Genomic DNA, 8,358 nt, shown 5'->3' with positions numbered 1-8,358 from the left:
ACACCAGCAGAGACAGGTCCTCCAAAGGTTCCACCTCCAGCAGAAGGGACATTATGGCAACCTCATAACCATTTCCGAGCAATAGCACCTCAGACCTCTTCCATTCCAACTCCTCATTATAATTGGCAATGCAGAGGCCCCATAGGGAAAGCAGCCCAGCCACGTGGATTTATCCATTTATCCCTCATCCCCAGAGTACTTTTTCCTTTTATATCCCTGCCTGCAGATTAGCCCTATGTACCATGAATCCTCTGGTCACTGCTGCCTGGGCTCACCTGCGGATTCCCTGGCAGACAGCACACAACAAAGCCAGTCCCTGCCTTTCATCCCCTGCCTGCCTTAGGTTCCCTGCCAGGAGGAGCTCTGAGCCCAAATGCCCTTGAGTCTGCATGGGGAACACAGGCTCCAGTGACATAATCAGGGATAAGGCACTTTCTCCACAGGTGCCATTTATTTTCAAGCATCTGCTCAATCCCTGTGGAGGGATGAAAACCACAGTGTCAACTGCCTTCTACTCAGCCCCATTGGAGGCCCGTGGGGTCTTAACATCAAAGCATTCTACATATTTATCATTCCTCCCTTCGCATTAAGCAAAGACATCTGACAGCCACACAAAAGCGCCATAGTCTCCACTTGGACTCTAAAAAGGCATCAGCAAGTTCAAACCCAAGTTGAAAATTCTCTCGAATAGGTATATTTTCTTTCCTGGGAAACTGGGGGGGATTATCACTTAGCGTCCTCTCCAGAATCAATTTGCGTCCACTTAGCAGTCACTTCTGTTATAAAATAAAGGCGTTTATGGTTGGCCATGCAGGATTTAGTAAGTGACACCCAGGGAGCACTGATGAGAACATTTCTGAAGCGGAGGGTGGGATAATAGACAACATGCTTGTCTTTGGTCTTATTCAGCACCCCCTGAAGAGCGATCATGTTTATGCTTTGAAATGTAACAGGAACACGTTAAAGTGTGGAGACTCAAGAACCATACAACAAAGGGAAATATTCAACCCTGGCCATGCTTAGCATCCTTAAGCTCTCTCTGAAAAGAAGACAGCAAGGCAGAACTTTAGGGGGAAAGGCGTGTATTTGTTCGCGGGAAAAGATCTGAACCAGAGACCCGTGCTGTCCTGAGTGAGCCCATTCTTTCTCCCCTTTCACATGTCATCTTGGTTACCTGTGTCCGATTAGTTACATGCGTCAGCTTTGCCTCCATTGAAAGGCAAAAACAAAAACAAAAGCAAAAACCCTGAGTGCTATGGAGGGAGGGTTGATTTTGCTTTTGTTTTACCAGTTTTGGGGAACTCCAGTGGATGAAATCCAGCGGATGGAACCCTCCCAAGGAACTCACCAACTCCAGCATCCAAGCACTGTGCTTCAGTGCTATGGCCCATTCTCTGCTCATGATGGTGACCAAGTCTTCCAGGTGATGGACACAATGAAGAGTTTTACACAAGGTACCCAAGTTCTTCACGAGAGTTGACTTTAAATACCTCCTGGTCAAGAGCACAGCCACAGTGTCTCTTCTAGGGACGGTGTTGATGGCCAAGTCCAAGTGCAGCCTTTTCCCTTTACAGGGTGGAAGCAGAGGTGGGGACAGAGAATGACCAGTTTGTTTTAACTCAGCTGACTCTGTACCCAGCCTTGTTTCATAGCCAACAACTAGAGAGCACTCACCTTGGGTAGGCACTTTATCACCATCTCTCTGAGACAAGGCACTTGTGTGCTAGGCCCTAGAAGAAGGCTTTCCTCAAAGACAGCTTAAGATAGCTGCAGAATAGGACTAAAGTGTCTTTGTTTGTATCTTTGATGAGAGTTAGTTCATTGGGCTCTGTTCCTCAAAGACATCCAGCAGATGTTTAGCCTTGAATGAGTTGAGCTAAGAAAGCATTCAGAGGTCACACAACAGTGTTAAGTTGTCACCCATGCATGCATAGCATGTGGTGAATGCTAACTAGGCACTTGTGTGAAGCAGGACAGGATGTGCTCAACCTCACAGGTGACCAACCAGAGAAGACTAGCACATAGCAAAGAGAGATACTGAGGGCTAGGCAGGAGCTAGAGGCGAGCATATTTCCCTGGGGTAACCCAGAGACGAATCTGAGAAATTCTTCACAGGTCTTCAGGGAAGGCTGAGGGGCATGGGTAGGGTAGTTTGGCTGAGGTTGACGGGTCTGAAGTTCAGCAGTGGGATGAAAAAAAGGCTTCTGGGAAATGGCAAGGGCAAAGGGCCCGAGGCGATGGTGAATCTCCCTGCAAAGAAGGTATAATAGCCACAAAAGCTGAAACATGATGCTAGAGAAGTCCCCTAACCATAGTGGCACAGCTAGAGATAGTTTACCCCTTAGTCTTGGGTCACTCAGGTGAATCAAACATCCCTCTTTCACCTGAAGCATGCAGTGGCCTCCAGGGTTTCCGGGGAGGGAGGCAGCTGTGAGAACACAACAGCTCTGAACTGCTTCAGCCTGGAAGTATCATGTGTCACTTTCTCCACTCTAGCTGCAAGGGATGCTTGGAAATATAGGGAGAATAGCACGGGTATATTTTGTAAACCTCACCAGATCCCCTCCCCCTTGTGTGTGTGAGACACACACACACACACACACACACACACACACAGAGGGTGAATATATGTGTGGATACATGTTTGTGTGTAAGAACTACATATGCATATGCAGGTCAGAGGACAACCTCGGTTGTCAGCCCTAGGTGTCACTCACTTTATTTTTCTGAAATAGAGTCTCTTGTTGACTTGGTGGCTCACTGGATAGGCTAGGCTGGCTGGTCAATGTGTACCAGGGGTCCTCCTATCTCCACTTCCCAAGCTCTAGGGTTGTAAGAGTATAGCACACACTGACCTGTCTTACATGGTTTTTGGTGCTCTAACTTGGGTCCTCATCAATACAAAGCAAGTGTTTCTCTAAGCCTCAAAAAAGAAATACCTGATCAAGGTCATTCAGTACATGACACCAGGCTAAGCTGCCCTTTTAATTCTACAGCTCCCCAGAGTGCTCTGATTAGTCAGTGCAAGGACCTCCCTCATCTGCACATAGTAAAGAAAGTGAAAGTATTTCCCACCTAGAACCCAGACACAGCAGGGGAGTGTGCCCTATCTTCCCACAAAGGAAATGGAGCACAGGCTTGTTCCAGTTTCCCAGGCAAGCACTGGCCTCACCTCTTCCCATGGGGGAAACCCAGCTCCTGTAGTCCATTTGTTCATTGTCAAACCACAACTCTGCCACCATAGCCTTGGGCAAGCTACAGCACTTCTCTGTACCTCAGCTCTTCATCCATAAACTAGGGGGCATCTTGTCACCTGTCTTCTGAGAGACACCCACATAAGTAGTAGCAATAGGTACTAATAACAGTGTTCCGAGTGCTGACTGGCTGCTCTGGAAGGAACCTCAGCTGAATTATTAAGTTTGACCTTCACCTCATGCCTGGGGTAGTAGGTACCTTAATGACCCATTTTACAGACAAATTGAGGGCCTGTCTGGAAAGGAGCCGTTGAATTTGGAACTTGAGTCTATGTGGTACAAAAACCTGCTGTTCTTCCCACAGTGTTCTGAGACCTTGGTACTGTTGTGAAAGGTCCAGCTTATCCAGGGACTTGTGTCTCAGCTATGGGACTATGGGACAGAATCACAAATCCCGGTCTTTCCTTAATGCAGAGACCAATGACTCCTTCTCTGCAGTTTGTCTTTCTGGGTCCAGTCCAGGGTGTTTGAGCCTCTCTCTTTGGTGTCTTACTAAACAGAACTCTCTGGTGACCTCCCTTACACTCCCCGTCATCCCCCTACTTTGCTGGGCTTCACCACATCTCTTTAAAATGTGCAATTACCAATAATTCCCTTTGTTGCACCCAAATGCGAACCGCCATCTTAAATTATTAAATAGAAGTGTTTCTGAAATATTTTATCTTGACATGTATCTCCGGAGTCAAATGACCCCGGGCAGTGTTCATAATTAATTTCATCAAAAGGGAGGAAAAAGTGCTAGCAAGGGACTCCCTGAATGACCTGTCCTGGAGAAATACAGCTGGCACTTGGCTCTCCTCTTCCCCTCACCGTCCATCCCATTTCCAGGGGTCTGATGTGCTGGCAGAACACATCAGTCCTTGGGATCCCAGAATTGCAGGTCTTCTGGGAAGTTCTGTGATGGTTTAAACCAACTCTTTCTTCCTATAATGAAGAACACAGGACCTGGGAGGAATGCTGACCTGCCCAAGGTGGCAGAGACTGAAAGTGACCACACTGAGTCTGCTGGAAGCTGAGTCTCTCATCCCAGCCTCCCAGCACCTGCAGGGGCTGAAGCAGCAAGTTCAGCCTCCTTCTGCTCTGTGCCCTTCAGGCCCACAGGAGTTCATTTAAAGAAGTAGGAAAGACAAGCCTGCTCCTTAACATAGAAAACGCCCCGAAACAAAGGGCTTTTTGTGCCCCTCCCCCACATGCCAACGAGAAAGAGAGATTAAGTTTGAGGAGTCACTCCCAATCAGAAAGCCACCATTTAATTACAATGCGCAGGAAATTACAGAGTGAATGGGCAGACGGGTGATAAGGGACTGCCTTAGGATGACAGACCTGAAATCCAAGCACTTCATCACAGAGCTACGTATCACAAGAGGCTGTCTGGAAGGCTGACAATCTGATTGTACTGTCAACTCAATTCATAATTAATATATTTATCAAATTAATTACTGAAAATATCTCTTCGGCGCTCGCCACAAAGAAACAGTGGCTAGCTTCATGGAGGGCTGGCTTCGTTTTCTGCTAATAACCCTTGCTGTCAGTTTAATGAGGGTAGAGCGGCCTCTGTTTTGCCTGCCTGACAGACAAATTGCCCTCTTACGGGGAATGATCCCTAGAATTTAAGAGAAGAAAAGAAATATGGCATTGTTTGGTGACAGCCGCAATCGCAGGCTTGTCTCGGAAACTTTGCATCAATTCTAACATACAAGAAAGGGAGGGTGGGTCTGCTTTTGGCAGCTAGATAAATACTTTATGAATTCCTGACTGATTCCTTCATCAGAGGCTCGGTGGCAGGCCGGTTCCTCTGAGCCACTGCTGGAATCTGCCGGTTGAGGTTTCGATTTAGGGACTTCACAAGAGAGAGATTCTTGAGGGCATTTTGTAAGGAAGAGAAATCCACACTCCAAGGATTGTGATGTGAAATACAGTGCTTTTGATCAGCTCCCTTGACTGTTTGATCTCTGGGTGGAACAGTCATCCGCCCCCCTTCTGGAGACAAAGATCCAGACCATGAGATGCTTCTGAGAGAACATTCCATAGGCTTCTGAGAGCCATCTGGTGAACCCCAAATGCCCTGCCACCATCTTGGCTGTATGCTGGGTATTAATTATGCTGTTCTGTGCATCTGGGCCTGAACAAGCCACAGGGCAAAGCTAGCTATGAGACTCTACCAGCCCTTACAGAAACACACCTGACCAGGTGAGGCAAGACAGATGGCCCAAGTGGCATGGGGTTGGGGGCTGTGGGAAGCCTGACCGTTGGCTGGCTGCAGTGGGAATCCCAGAGCAGTGTTCATTCCTGTGGGACTGAAACCGGGAGTGGAGCCATCATGGGGGACAGTGTGGAGACCCCTGAGAAAGAGCATCCTGGCAATGCTGGTGGCTCCTAGAAGAGTCAGCACTTCAGGAGCAAGTTGACATCTGGAAGGTGACATATGGAGGGATGTAGACCCAAAACCATACTTCCTGTTGCTCATCTTGTCCCTGGGAACCAAGTGGGCACTGGAGAGAGGGGACTCTTAAGACACAGGCCCAAGCCCCTGCCACCCTCTGACAATGTTTACAGAGGGGTGTTCACTGAGGCCCAGAGGATTGGAATATGTGGTCTGAAGCCTTTCAGGTCTGATTTCATTCTAGTTCTTTCTACGTGTTCAAGAGAGTGAGGATGAGAACTGAGAATGGGAGACAGCATGTGCCAAGGCCCCTTTCCCACAACACAGGCAATGTGTGTGCTTTTTCTGAACACTTCTCTTGCTCCCAACACCCCTCTTCACTTTCTGTTGCTTTGGGCCCTGCTTTCCTCTCTGGCCCCAGGCCTCCCCTTCCTTCCTTATTTGTCATTAGTGGAGGGAGGAACAATTTTCATTAAGGAACAGAAAAGAAAGAAGGAAAGAAAGAAAGAAAGAAAGAAAGAAAGAAAGAAAGAAAGAGAGAGAGAAAGAGAGAGAAGGGGAGGAAGGGAGAAAGAAAGAAAGAAATGAAATGAAAAAGAAAGAGAAGGGAGGAAGAAAGGAAGAAAGAAAGAAAGGAACAAATGAATGAAAGGAAGAAAGAGAAGGGAGGAAGAAAGAGAAGGAAGAAAGGAAGGAAGGAGGGAAGGAAGGAAAGAAGGAAGGAGGGAAGGAAGGAGGGGAGGAAGGGAGGAAGGAGGGAAGGAAGGAAGGGAGGAAGGAAGGAGGGGAGGAAGGAAGGAAGGAGGGAAGGAAGGGGGCTCTGCAACTGTTGTAGCAGCTTCTTGCTTCCAGGCCTCATCTCCTCAGCAACTGTCCCCTTGTCCCCAGCCTGGCAGCACTGCTGCCACAGGCTTGCCTTCTATTGTGTCTCATCTCAAGCGTGCATCCCAGGATGGGTGACTCCAAGTTATGCCCATTGGTTGCATCCCCGCCAGTGTCTTCTTTGGAAGCTGTAGCCAGGTGCCATCAGATCTCAGGTCACTTACATGGGGAACTCAGCTCAGGGACAGAAGATTCCTTGGCCAGGTAAATTTCCTTTTGGTCTGAGAACCCCTACACTCCTCAAGAGAAAAAGCAAGCCTGGAGGAAACCATAGCAGAAGAGTGCCCAACTAGCTGGTCATGGAGTAGCCCTCAAAGTCTGTTGGAGGAGTGGTTCTTTCTTTCCCCGACCTAGGAAAAGGCATTGGCTTGGTGGGCTTGGCTTGTGGGTCTACCCAACTTCAGTGACCTTCTCTGCCATTGTGACCCTGGTACTCCTACTGATAGTAAGGCAGCAGCAGTAGGGTGTAGGACATTCTGTTACAACCCCAAGTCTGGATGGAGGACAGGGATGTGGGTGCTGAACATGTGAATTAAACAATCACATTAACATGTTCTTTCAGAAGTTAATTGTTTTTTAAAAAAATTGGTAATTTTATCTGTGTGCATGCCTGTGTGTGTGTGTATGAGTTTGTGTGTGTGTGTGTGTGTGTGTGTGTGTGTGTGTGTGTGTGTGTGTGTGTGAGTGATGTGGTATGTTTGGTATGATTCGGTGTGTGTATGTGGTGTGGTGTATGTGTTGTGTGCTGTCAGTATAGATGTTAGAAGAACTCTAAAAAGGGTATCTAACCAAATTTGAGGTTGCAAAACTGTAGAAGGCATGTCATCAATGCACACATGCTGCAATGTTCCTGTCCTTGGAGTCATTTATTGAACATGTAACTCGAAGGTTAGGAGGGGAATGTATCTTACTGTTGTTATGGTTTGGTTTGCTTTTCTATTTTGAGGAAGGGTCTTACTCTACAGCTCAGACTGGTCTAGAACTCTCTAGAGTTTAGTAGTGTAGCTTTGGCCTCAAATTCATTGTTGCAATCCTTCCTGTTTCAGCCTTGCAGGGACTGGGGCTACTCATGCCCTCCTGAAGTTAGCATAGTGTGTTGAAGCTGAGGTGATTCAAGACCTACCTAGTCCAACCCAGTCATCGGTGCGAGCCAGTGAACATGGGAGGGGTCAGCCAGGGACATCGAGTGGCGTGTTCTTAGAAGGCCCTGTAGTGAAAGCGGAGGATAATCTATGCAAGGTTCAAGTAGCTTTTAAACAGCCAGTTTTTCTTGTACAGTGACTGGGTTTCCATAAAATGGAGACGAGACCTGCACGTTTGGCTCGGTTTAGAGAGGATGGTGCTGTAAAGTTAATGCACTGAGCAATCTATGACACTTTGGCATTAAATTCAACACGGGACATAAAGAATTGGACCTGCTTCTCTAAGCCCTGGCAGTCGGCAGGGAGACTGGGCAATTTCTGCTGATGAAAATCATCCCGGTGAGCAGAAAAGAGCCGGGAGTGGGCGGTGATGGGGGTAAGGGTCCGGGGCAAGAAGAGAGGGAGGGAATGGCTGGAGGCTATTGTGTTGAAGGATTTGTGTTATAAGCACCAGTGTGCTGGGGCTCTGGAAAACCAACCCAGGAGGGAGAAAGAAAAGGAAGAAGTGAAAAGAAATCTGAGGCAGTGGCAAAGACTGCTGTATAGGGTGAAGAGAGAAGAGGCTAGTAGACCATCTCAGAGGGCATGGTGGTCCTTGCCCACACGAGCATTTATAAGTGAGAAGGAACGGGCAGGGGACTGAAATCTGCACAGCCAGAGACACCTCAGGCCAGTGGTCAGGGGCTTTCTTTAGAAG

At 47.9% G+C, this 8,358-nt stretch overlaps 1 long non-coding RNA gene across 1 annotated transcript; it reads right to left on the bottom strand.

Moving 5' to 3' along the window:
* Window positions 1–1,070: 1,070 nt before the first annotated feature.
* On the bottom strand, window positions 1,071–1,565 carry LOC134485183 (uncharacterized). The gene is made up of 2 exons (XR_010063170.1): window positions 1,349–1,565; window positions 1,071–1,174 (listed from the first exon to the last, which is right to left on the bottom strand). It is a non-coding gene; the product is annotated as an uncharacterized LOC134485183 (long non-coding RNA).
* Between the last annotated feature and the right edge of the window lie 6,793 nt (window positions 1,566–8,358).

The sequence above is a fragment of the Rattus norvegicus genome, chromosome 1 (genome assembly GCF_036323735.1).
Source record: "Rattus norvegicus strain BN/NHsdMcwi chromosome 1, GRCr8, whole genome shotgun sequence".
Lineage (NCBI taxonomy): Eukaryota > Metazoa > Chordata > Mammalia > Rodentia > Muridae > Rattus > Rattus norvegicus.
Note: the sequence above shows the minus strand (reverse complement) of the source record. Positions and strands in the feature narration are given on the sequence as shown.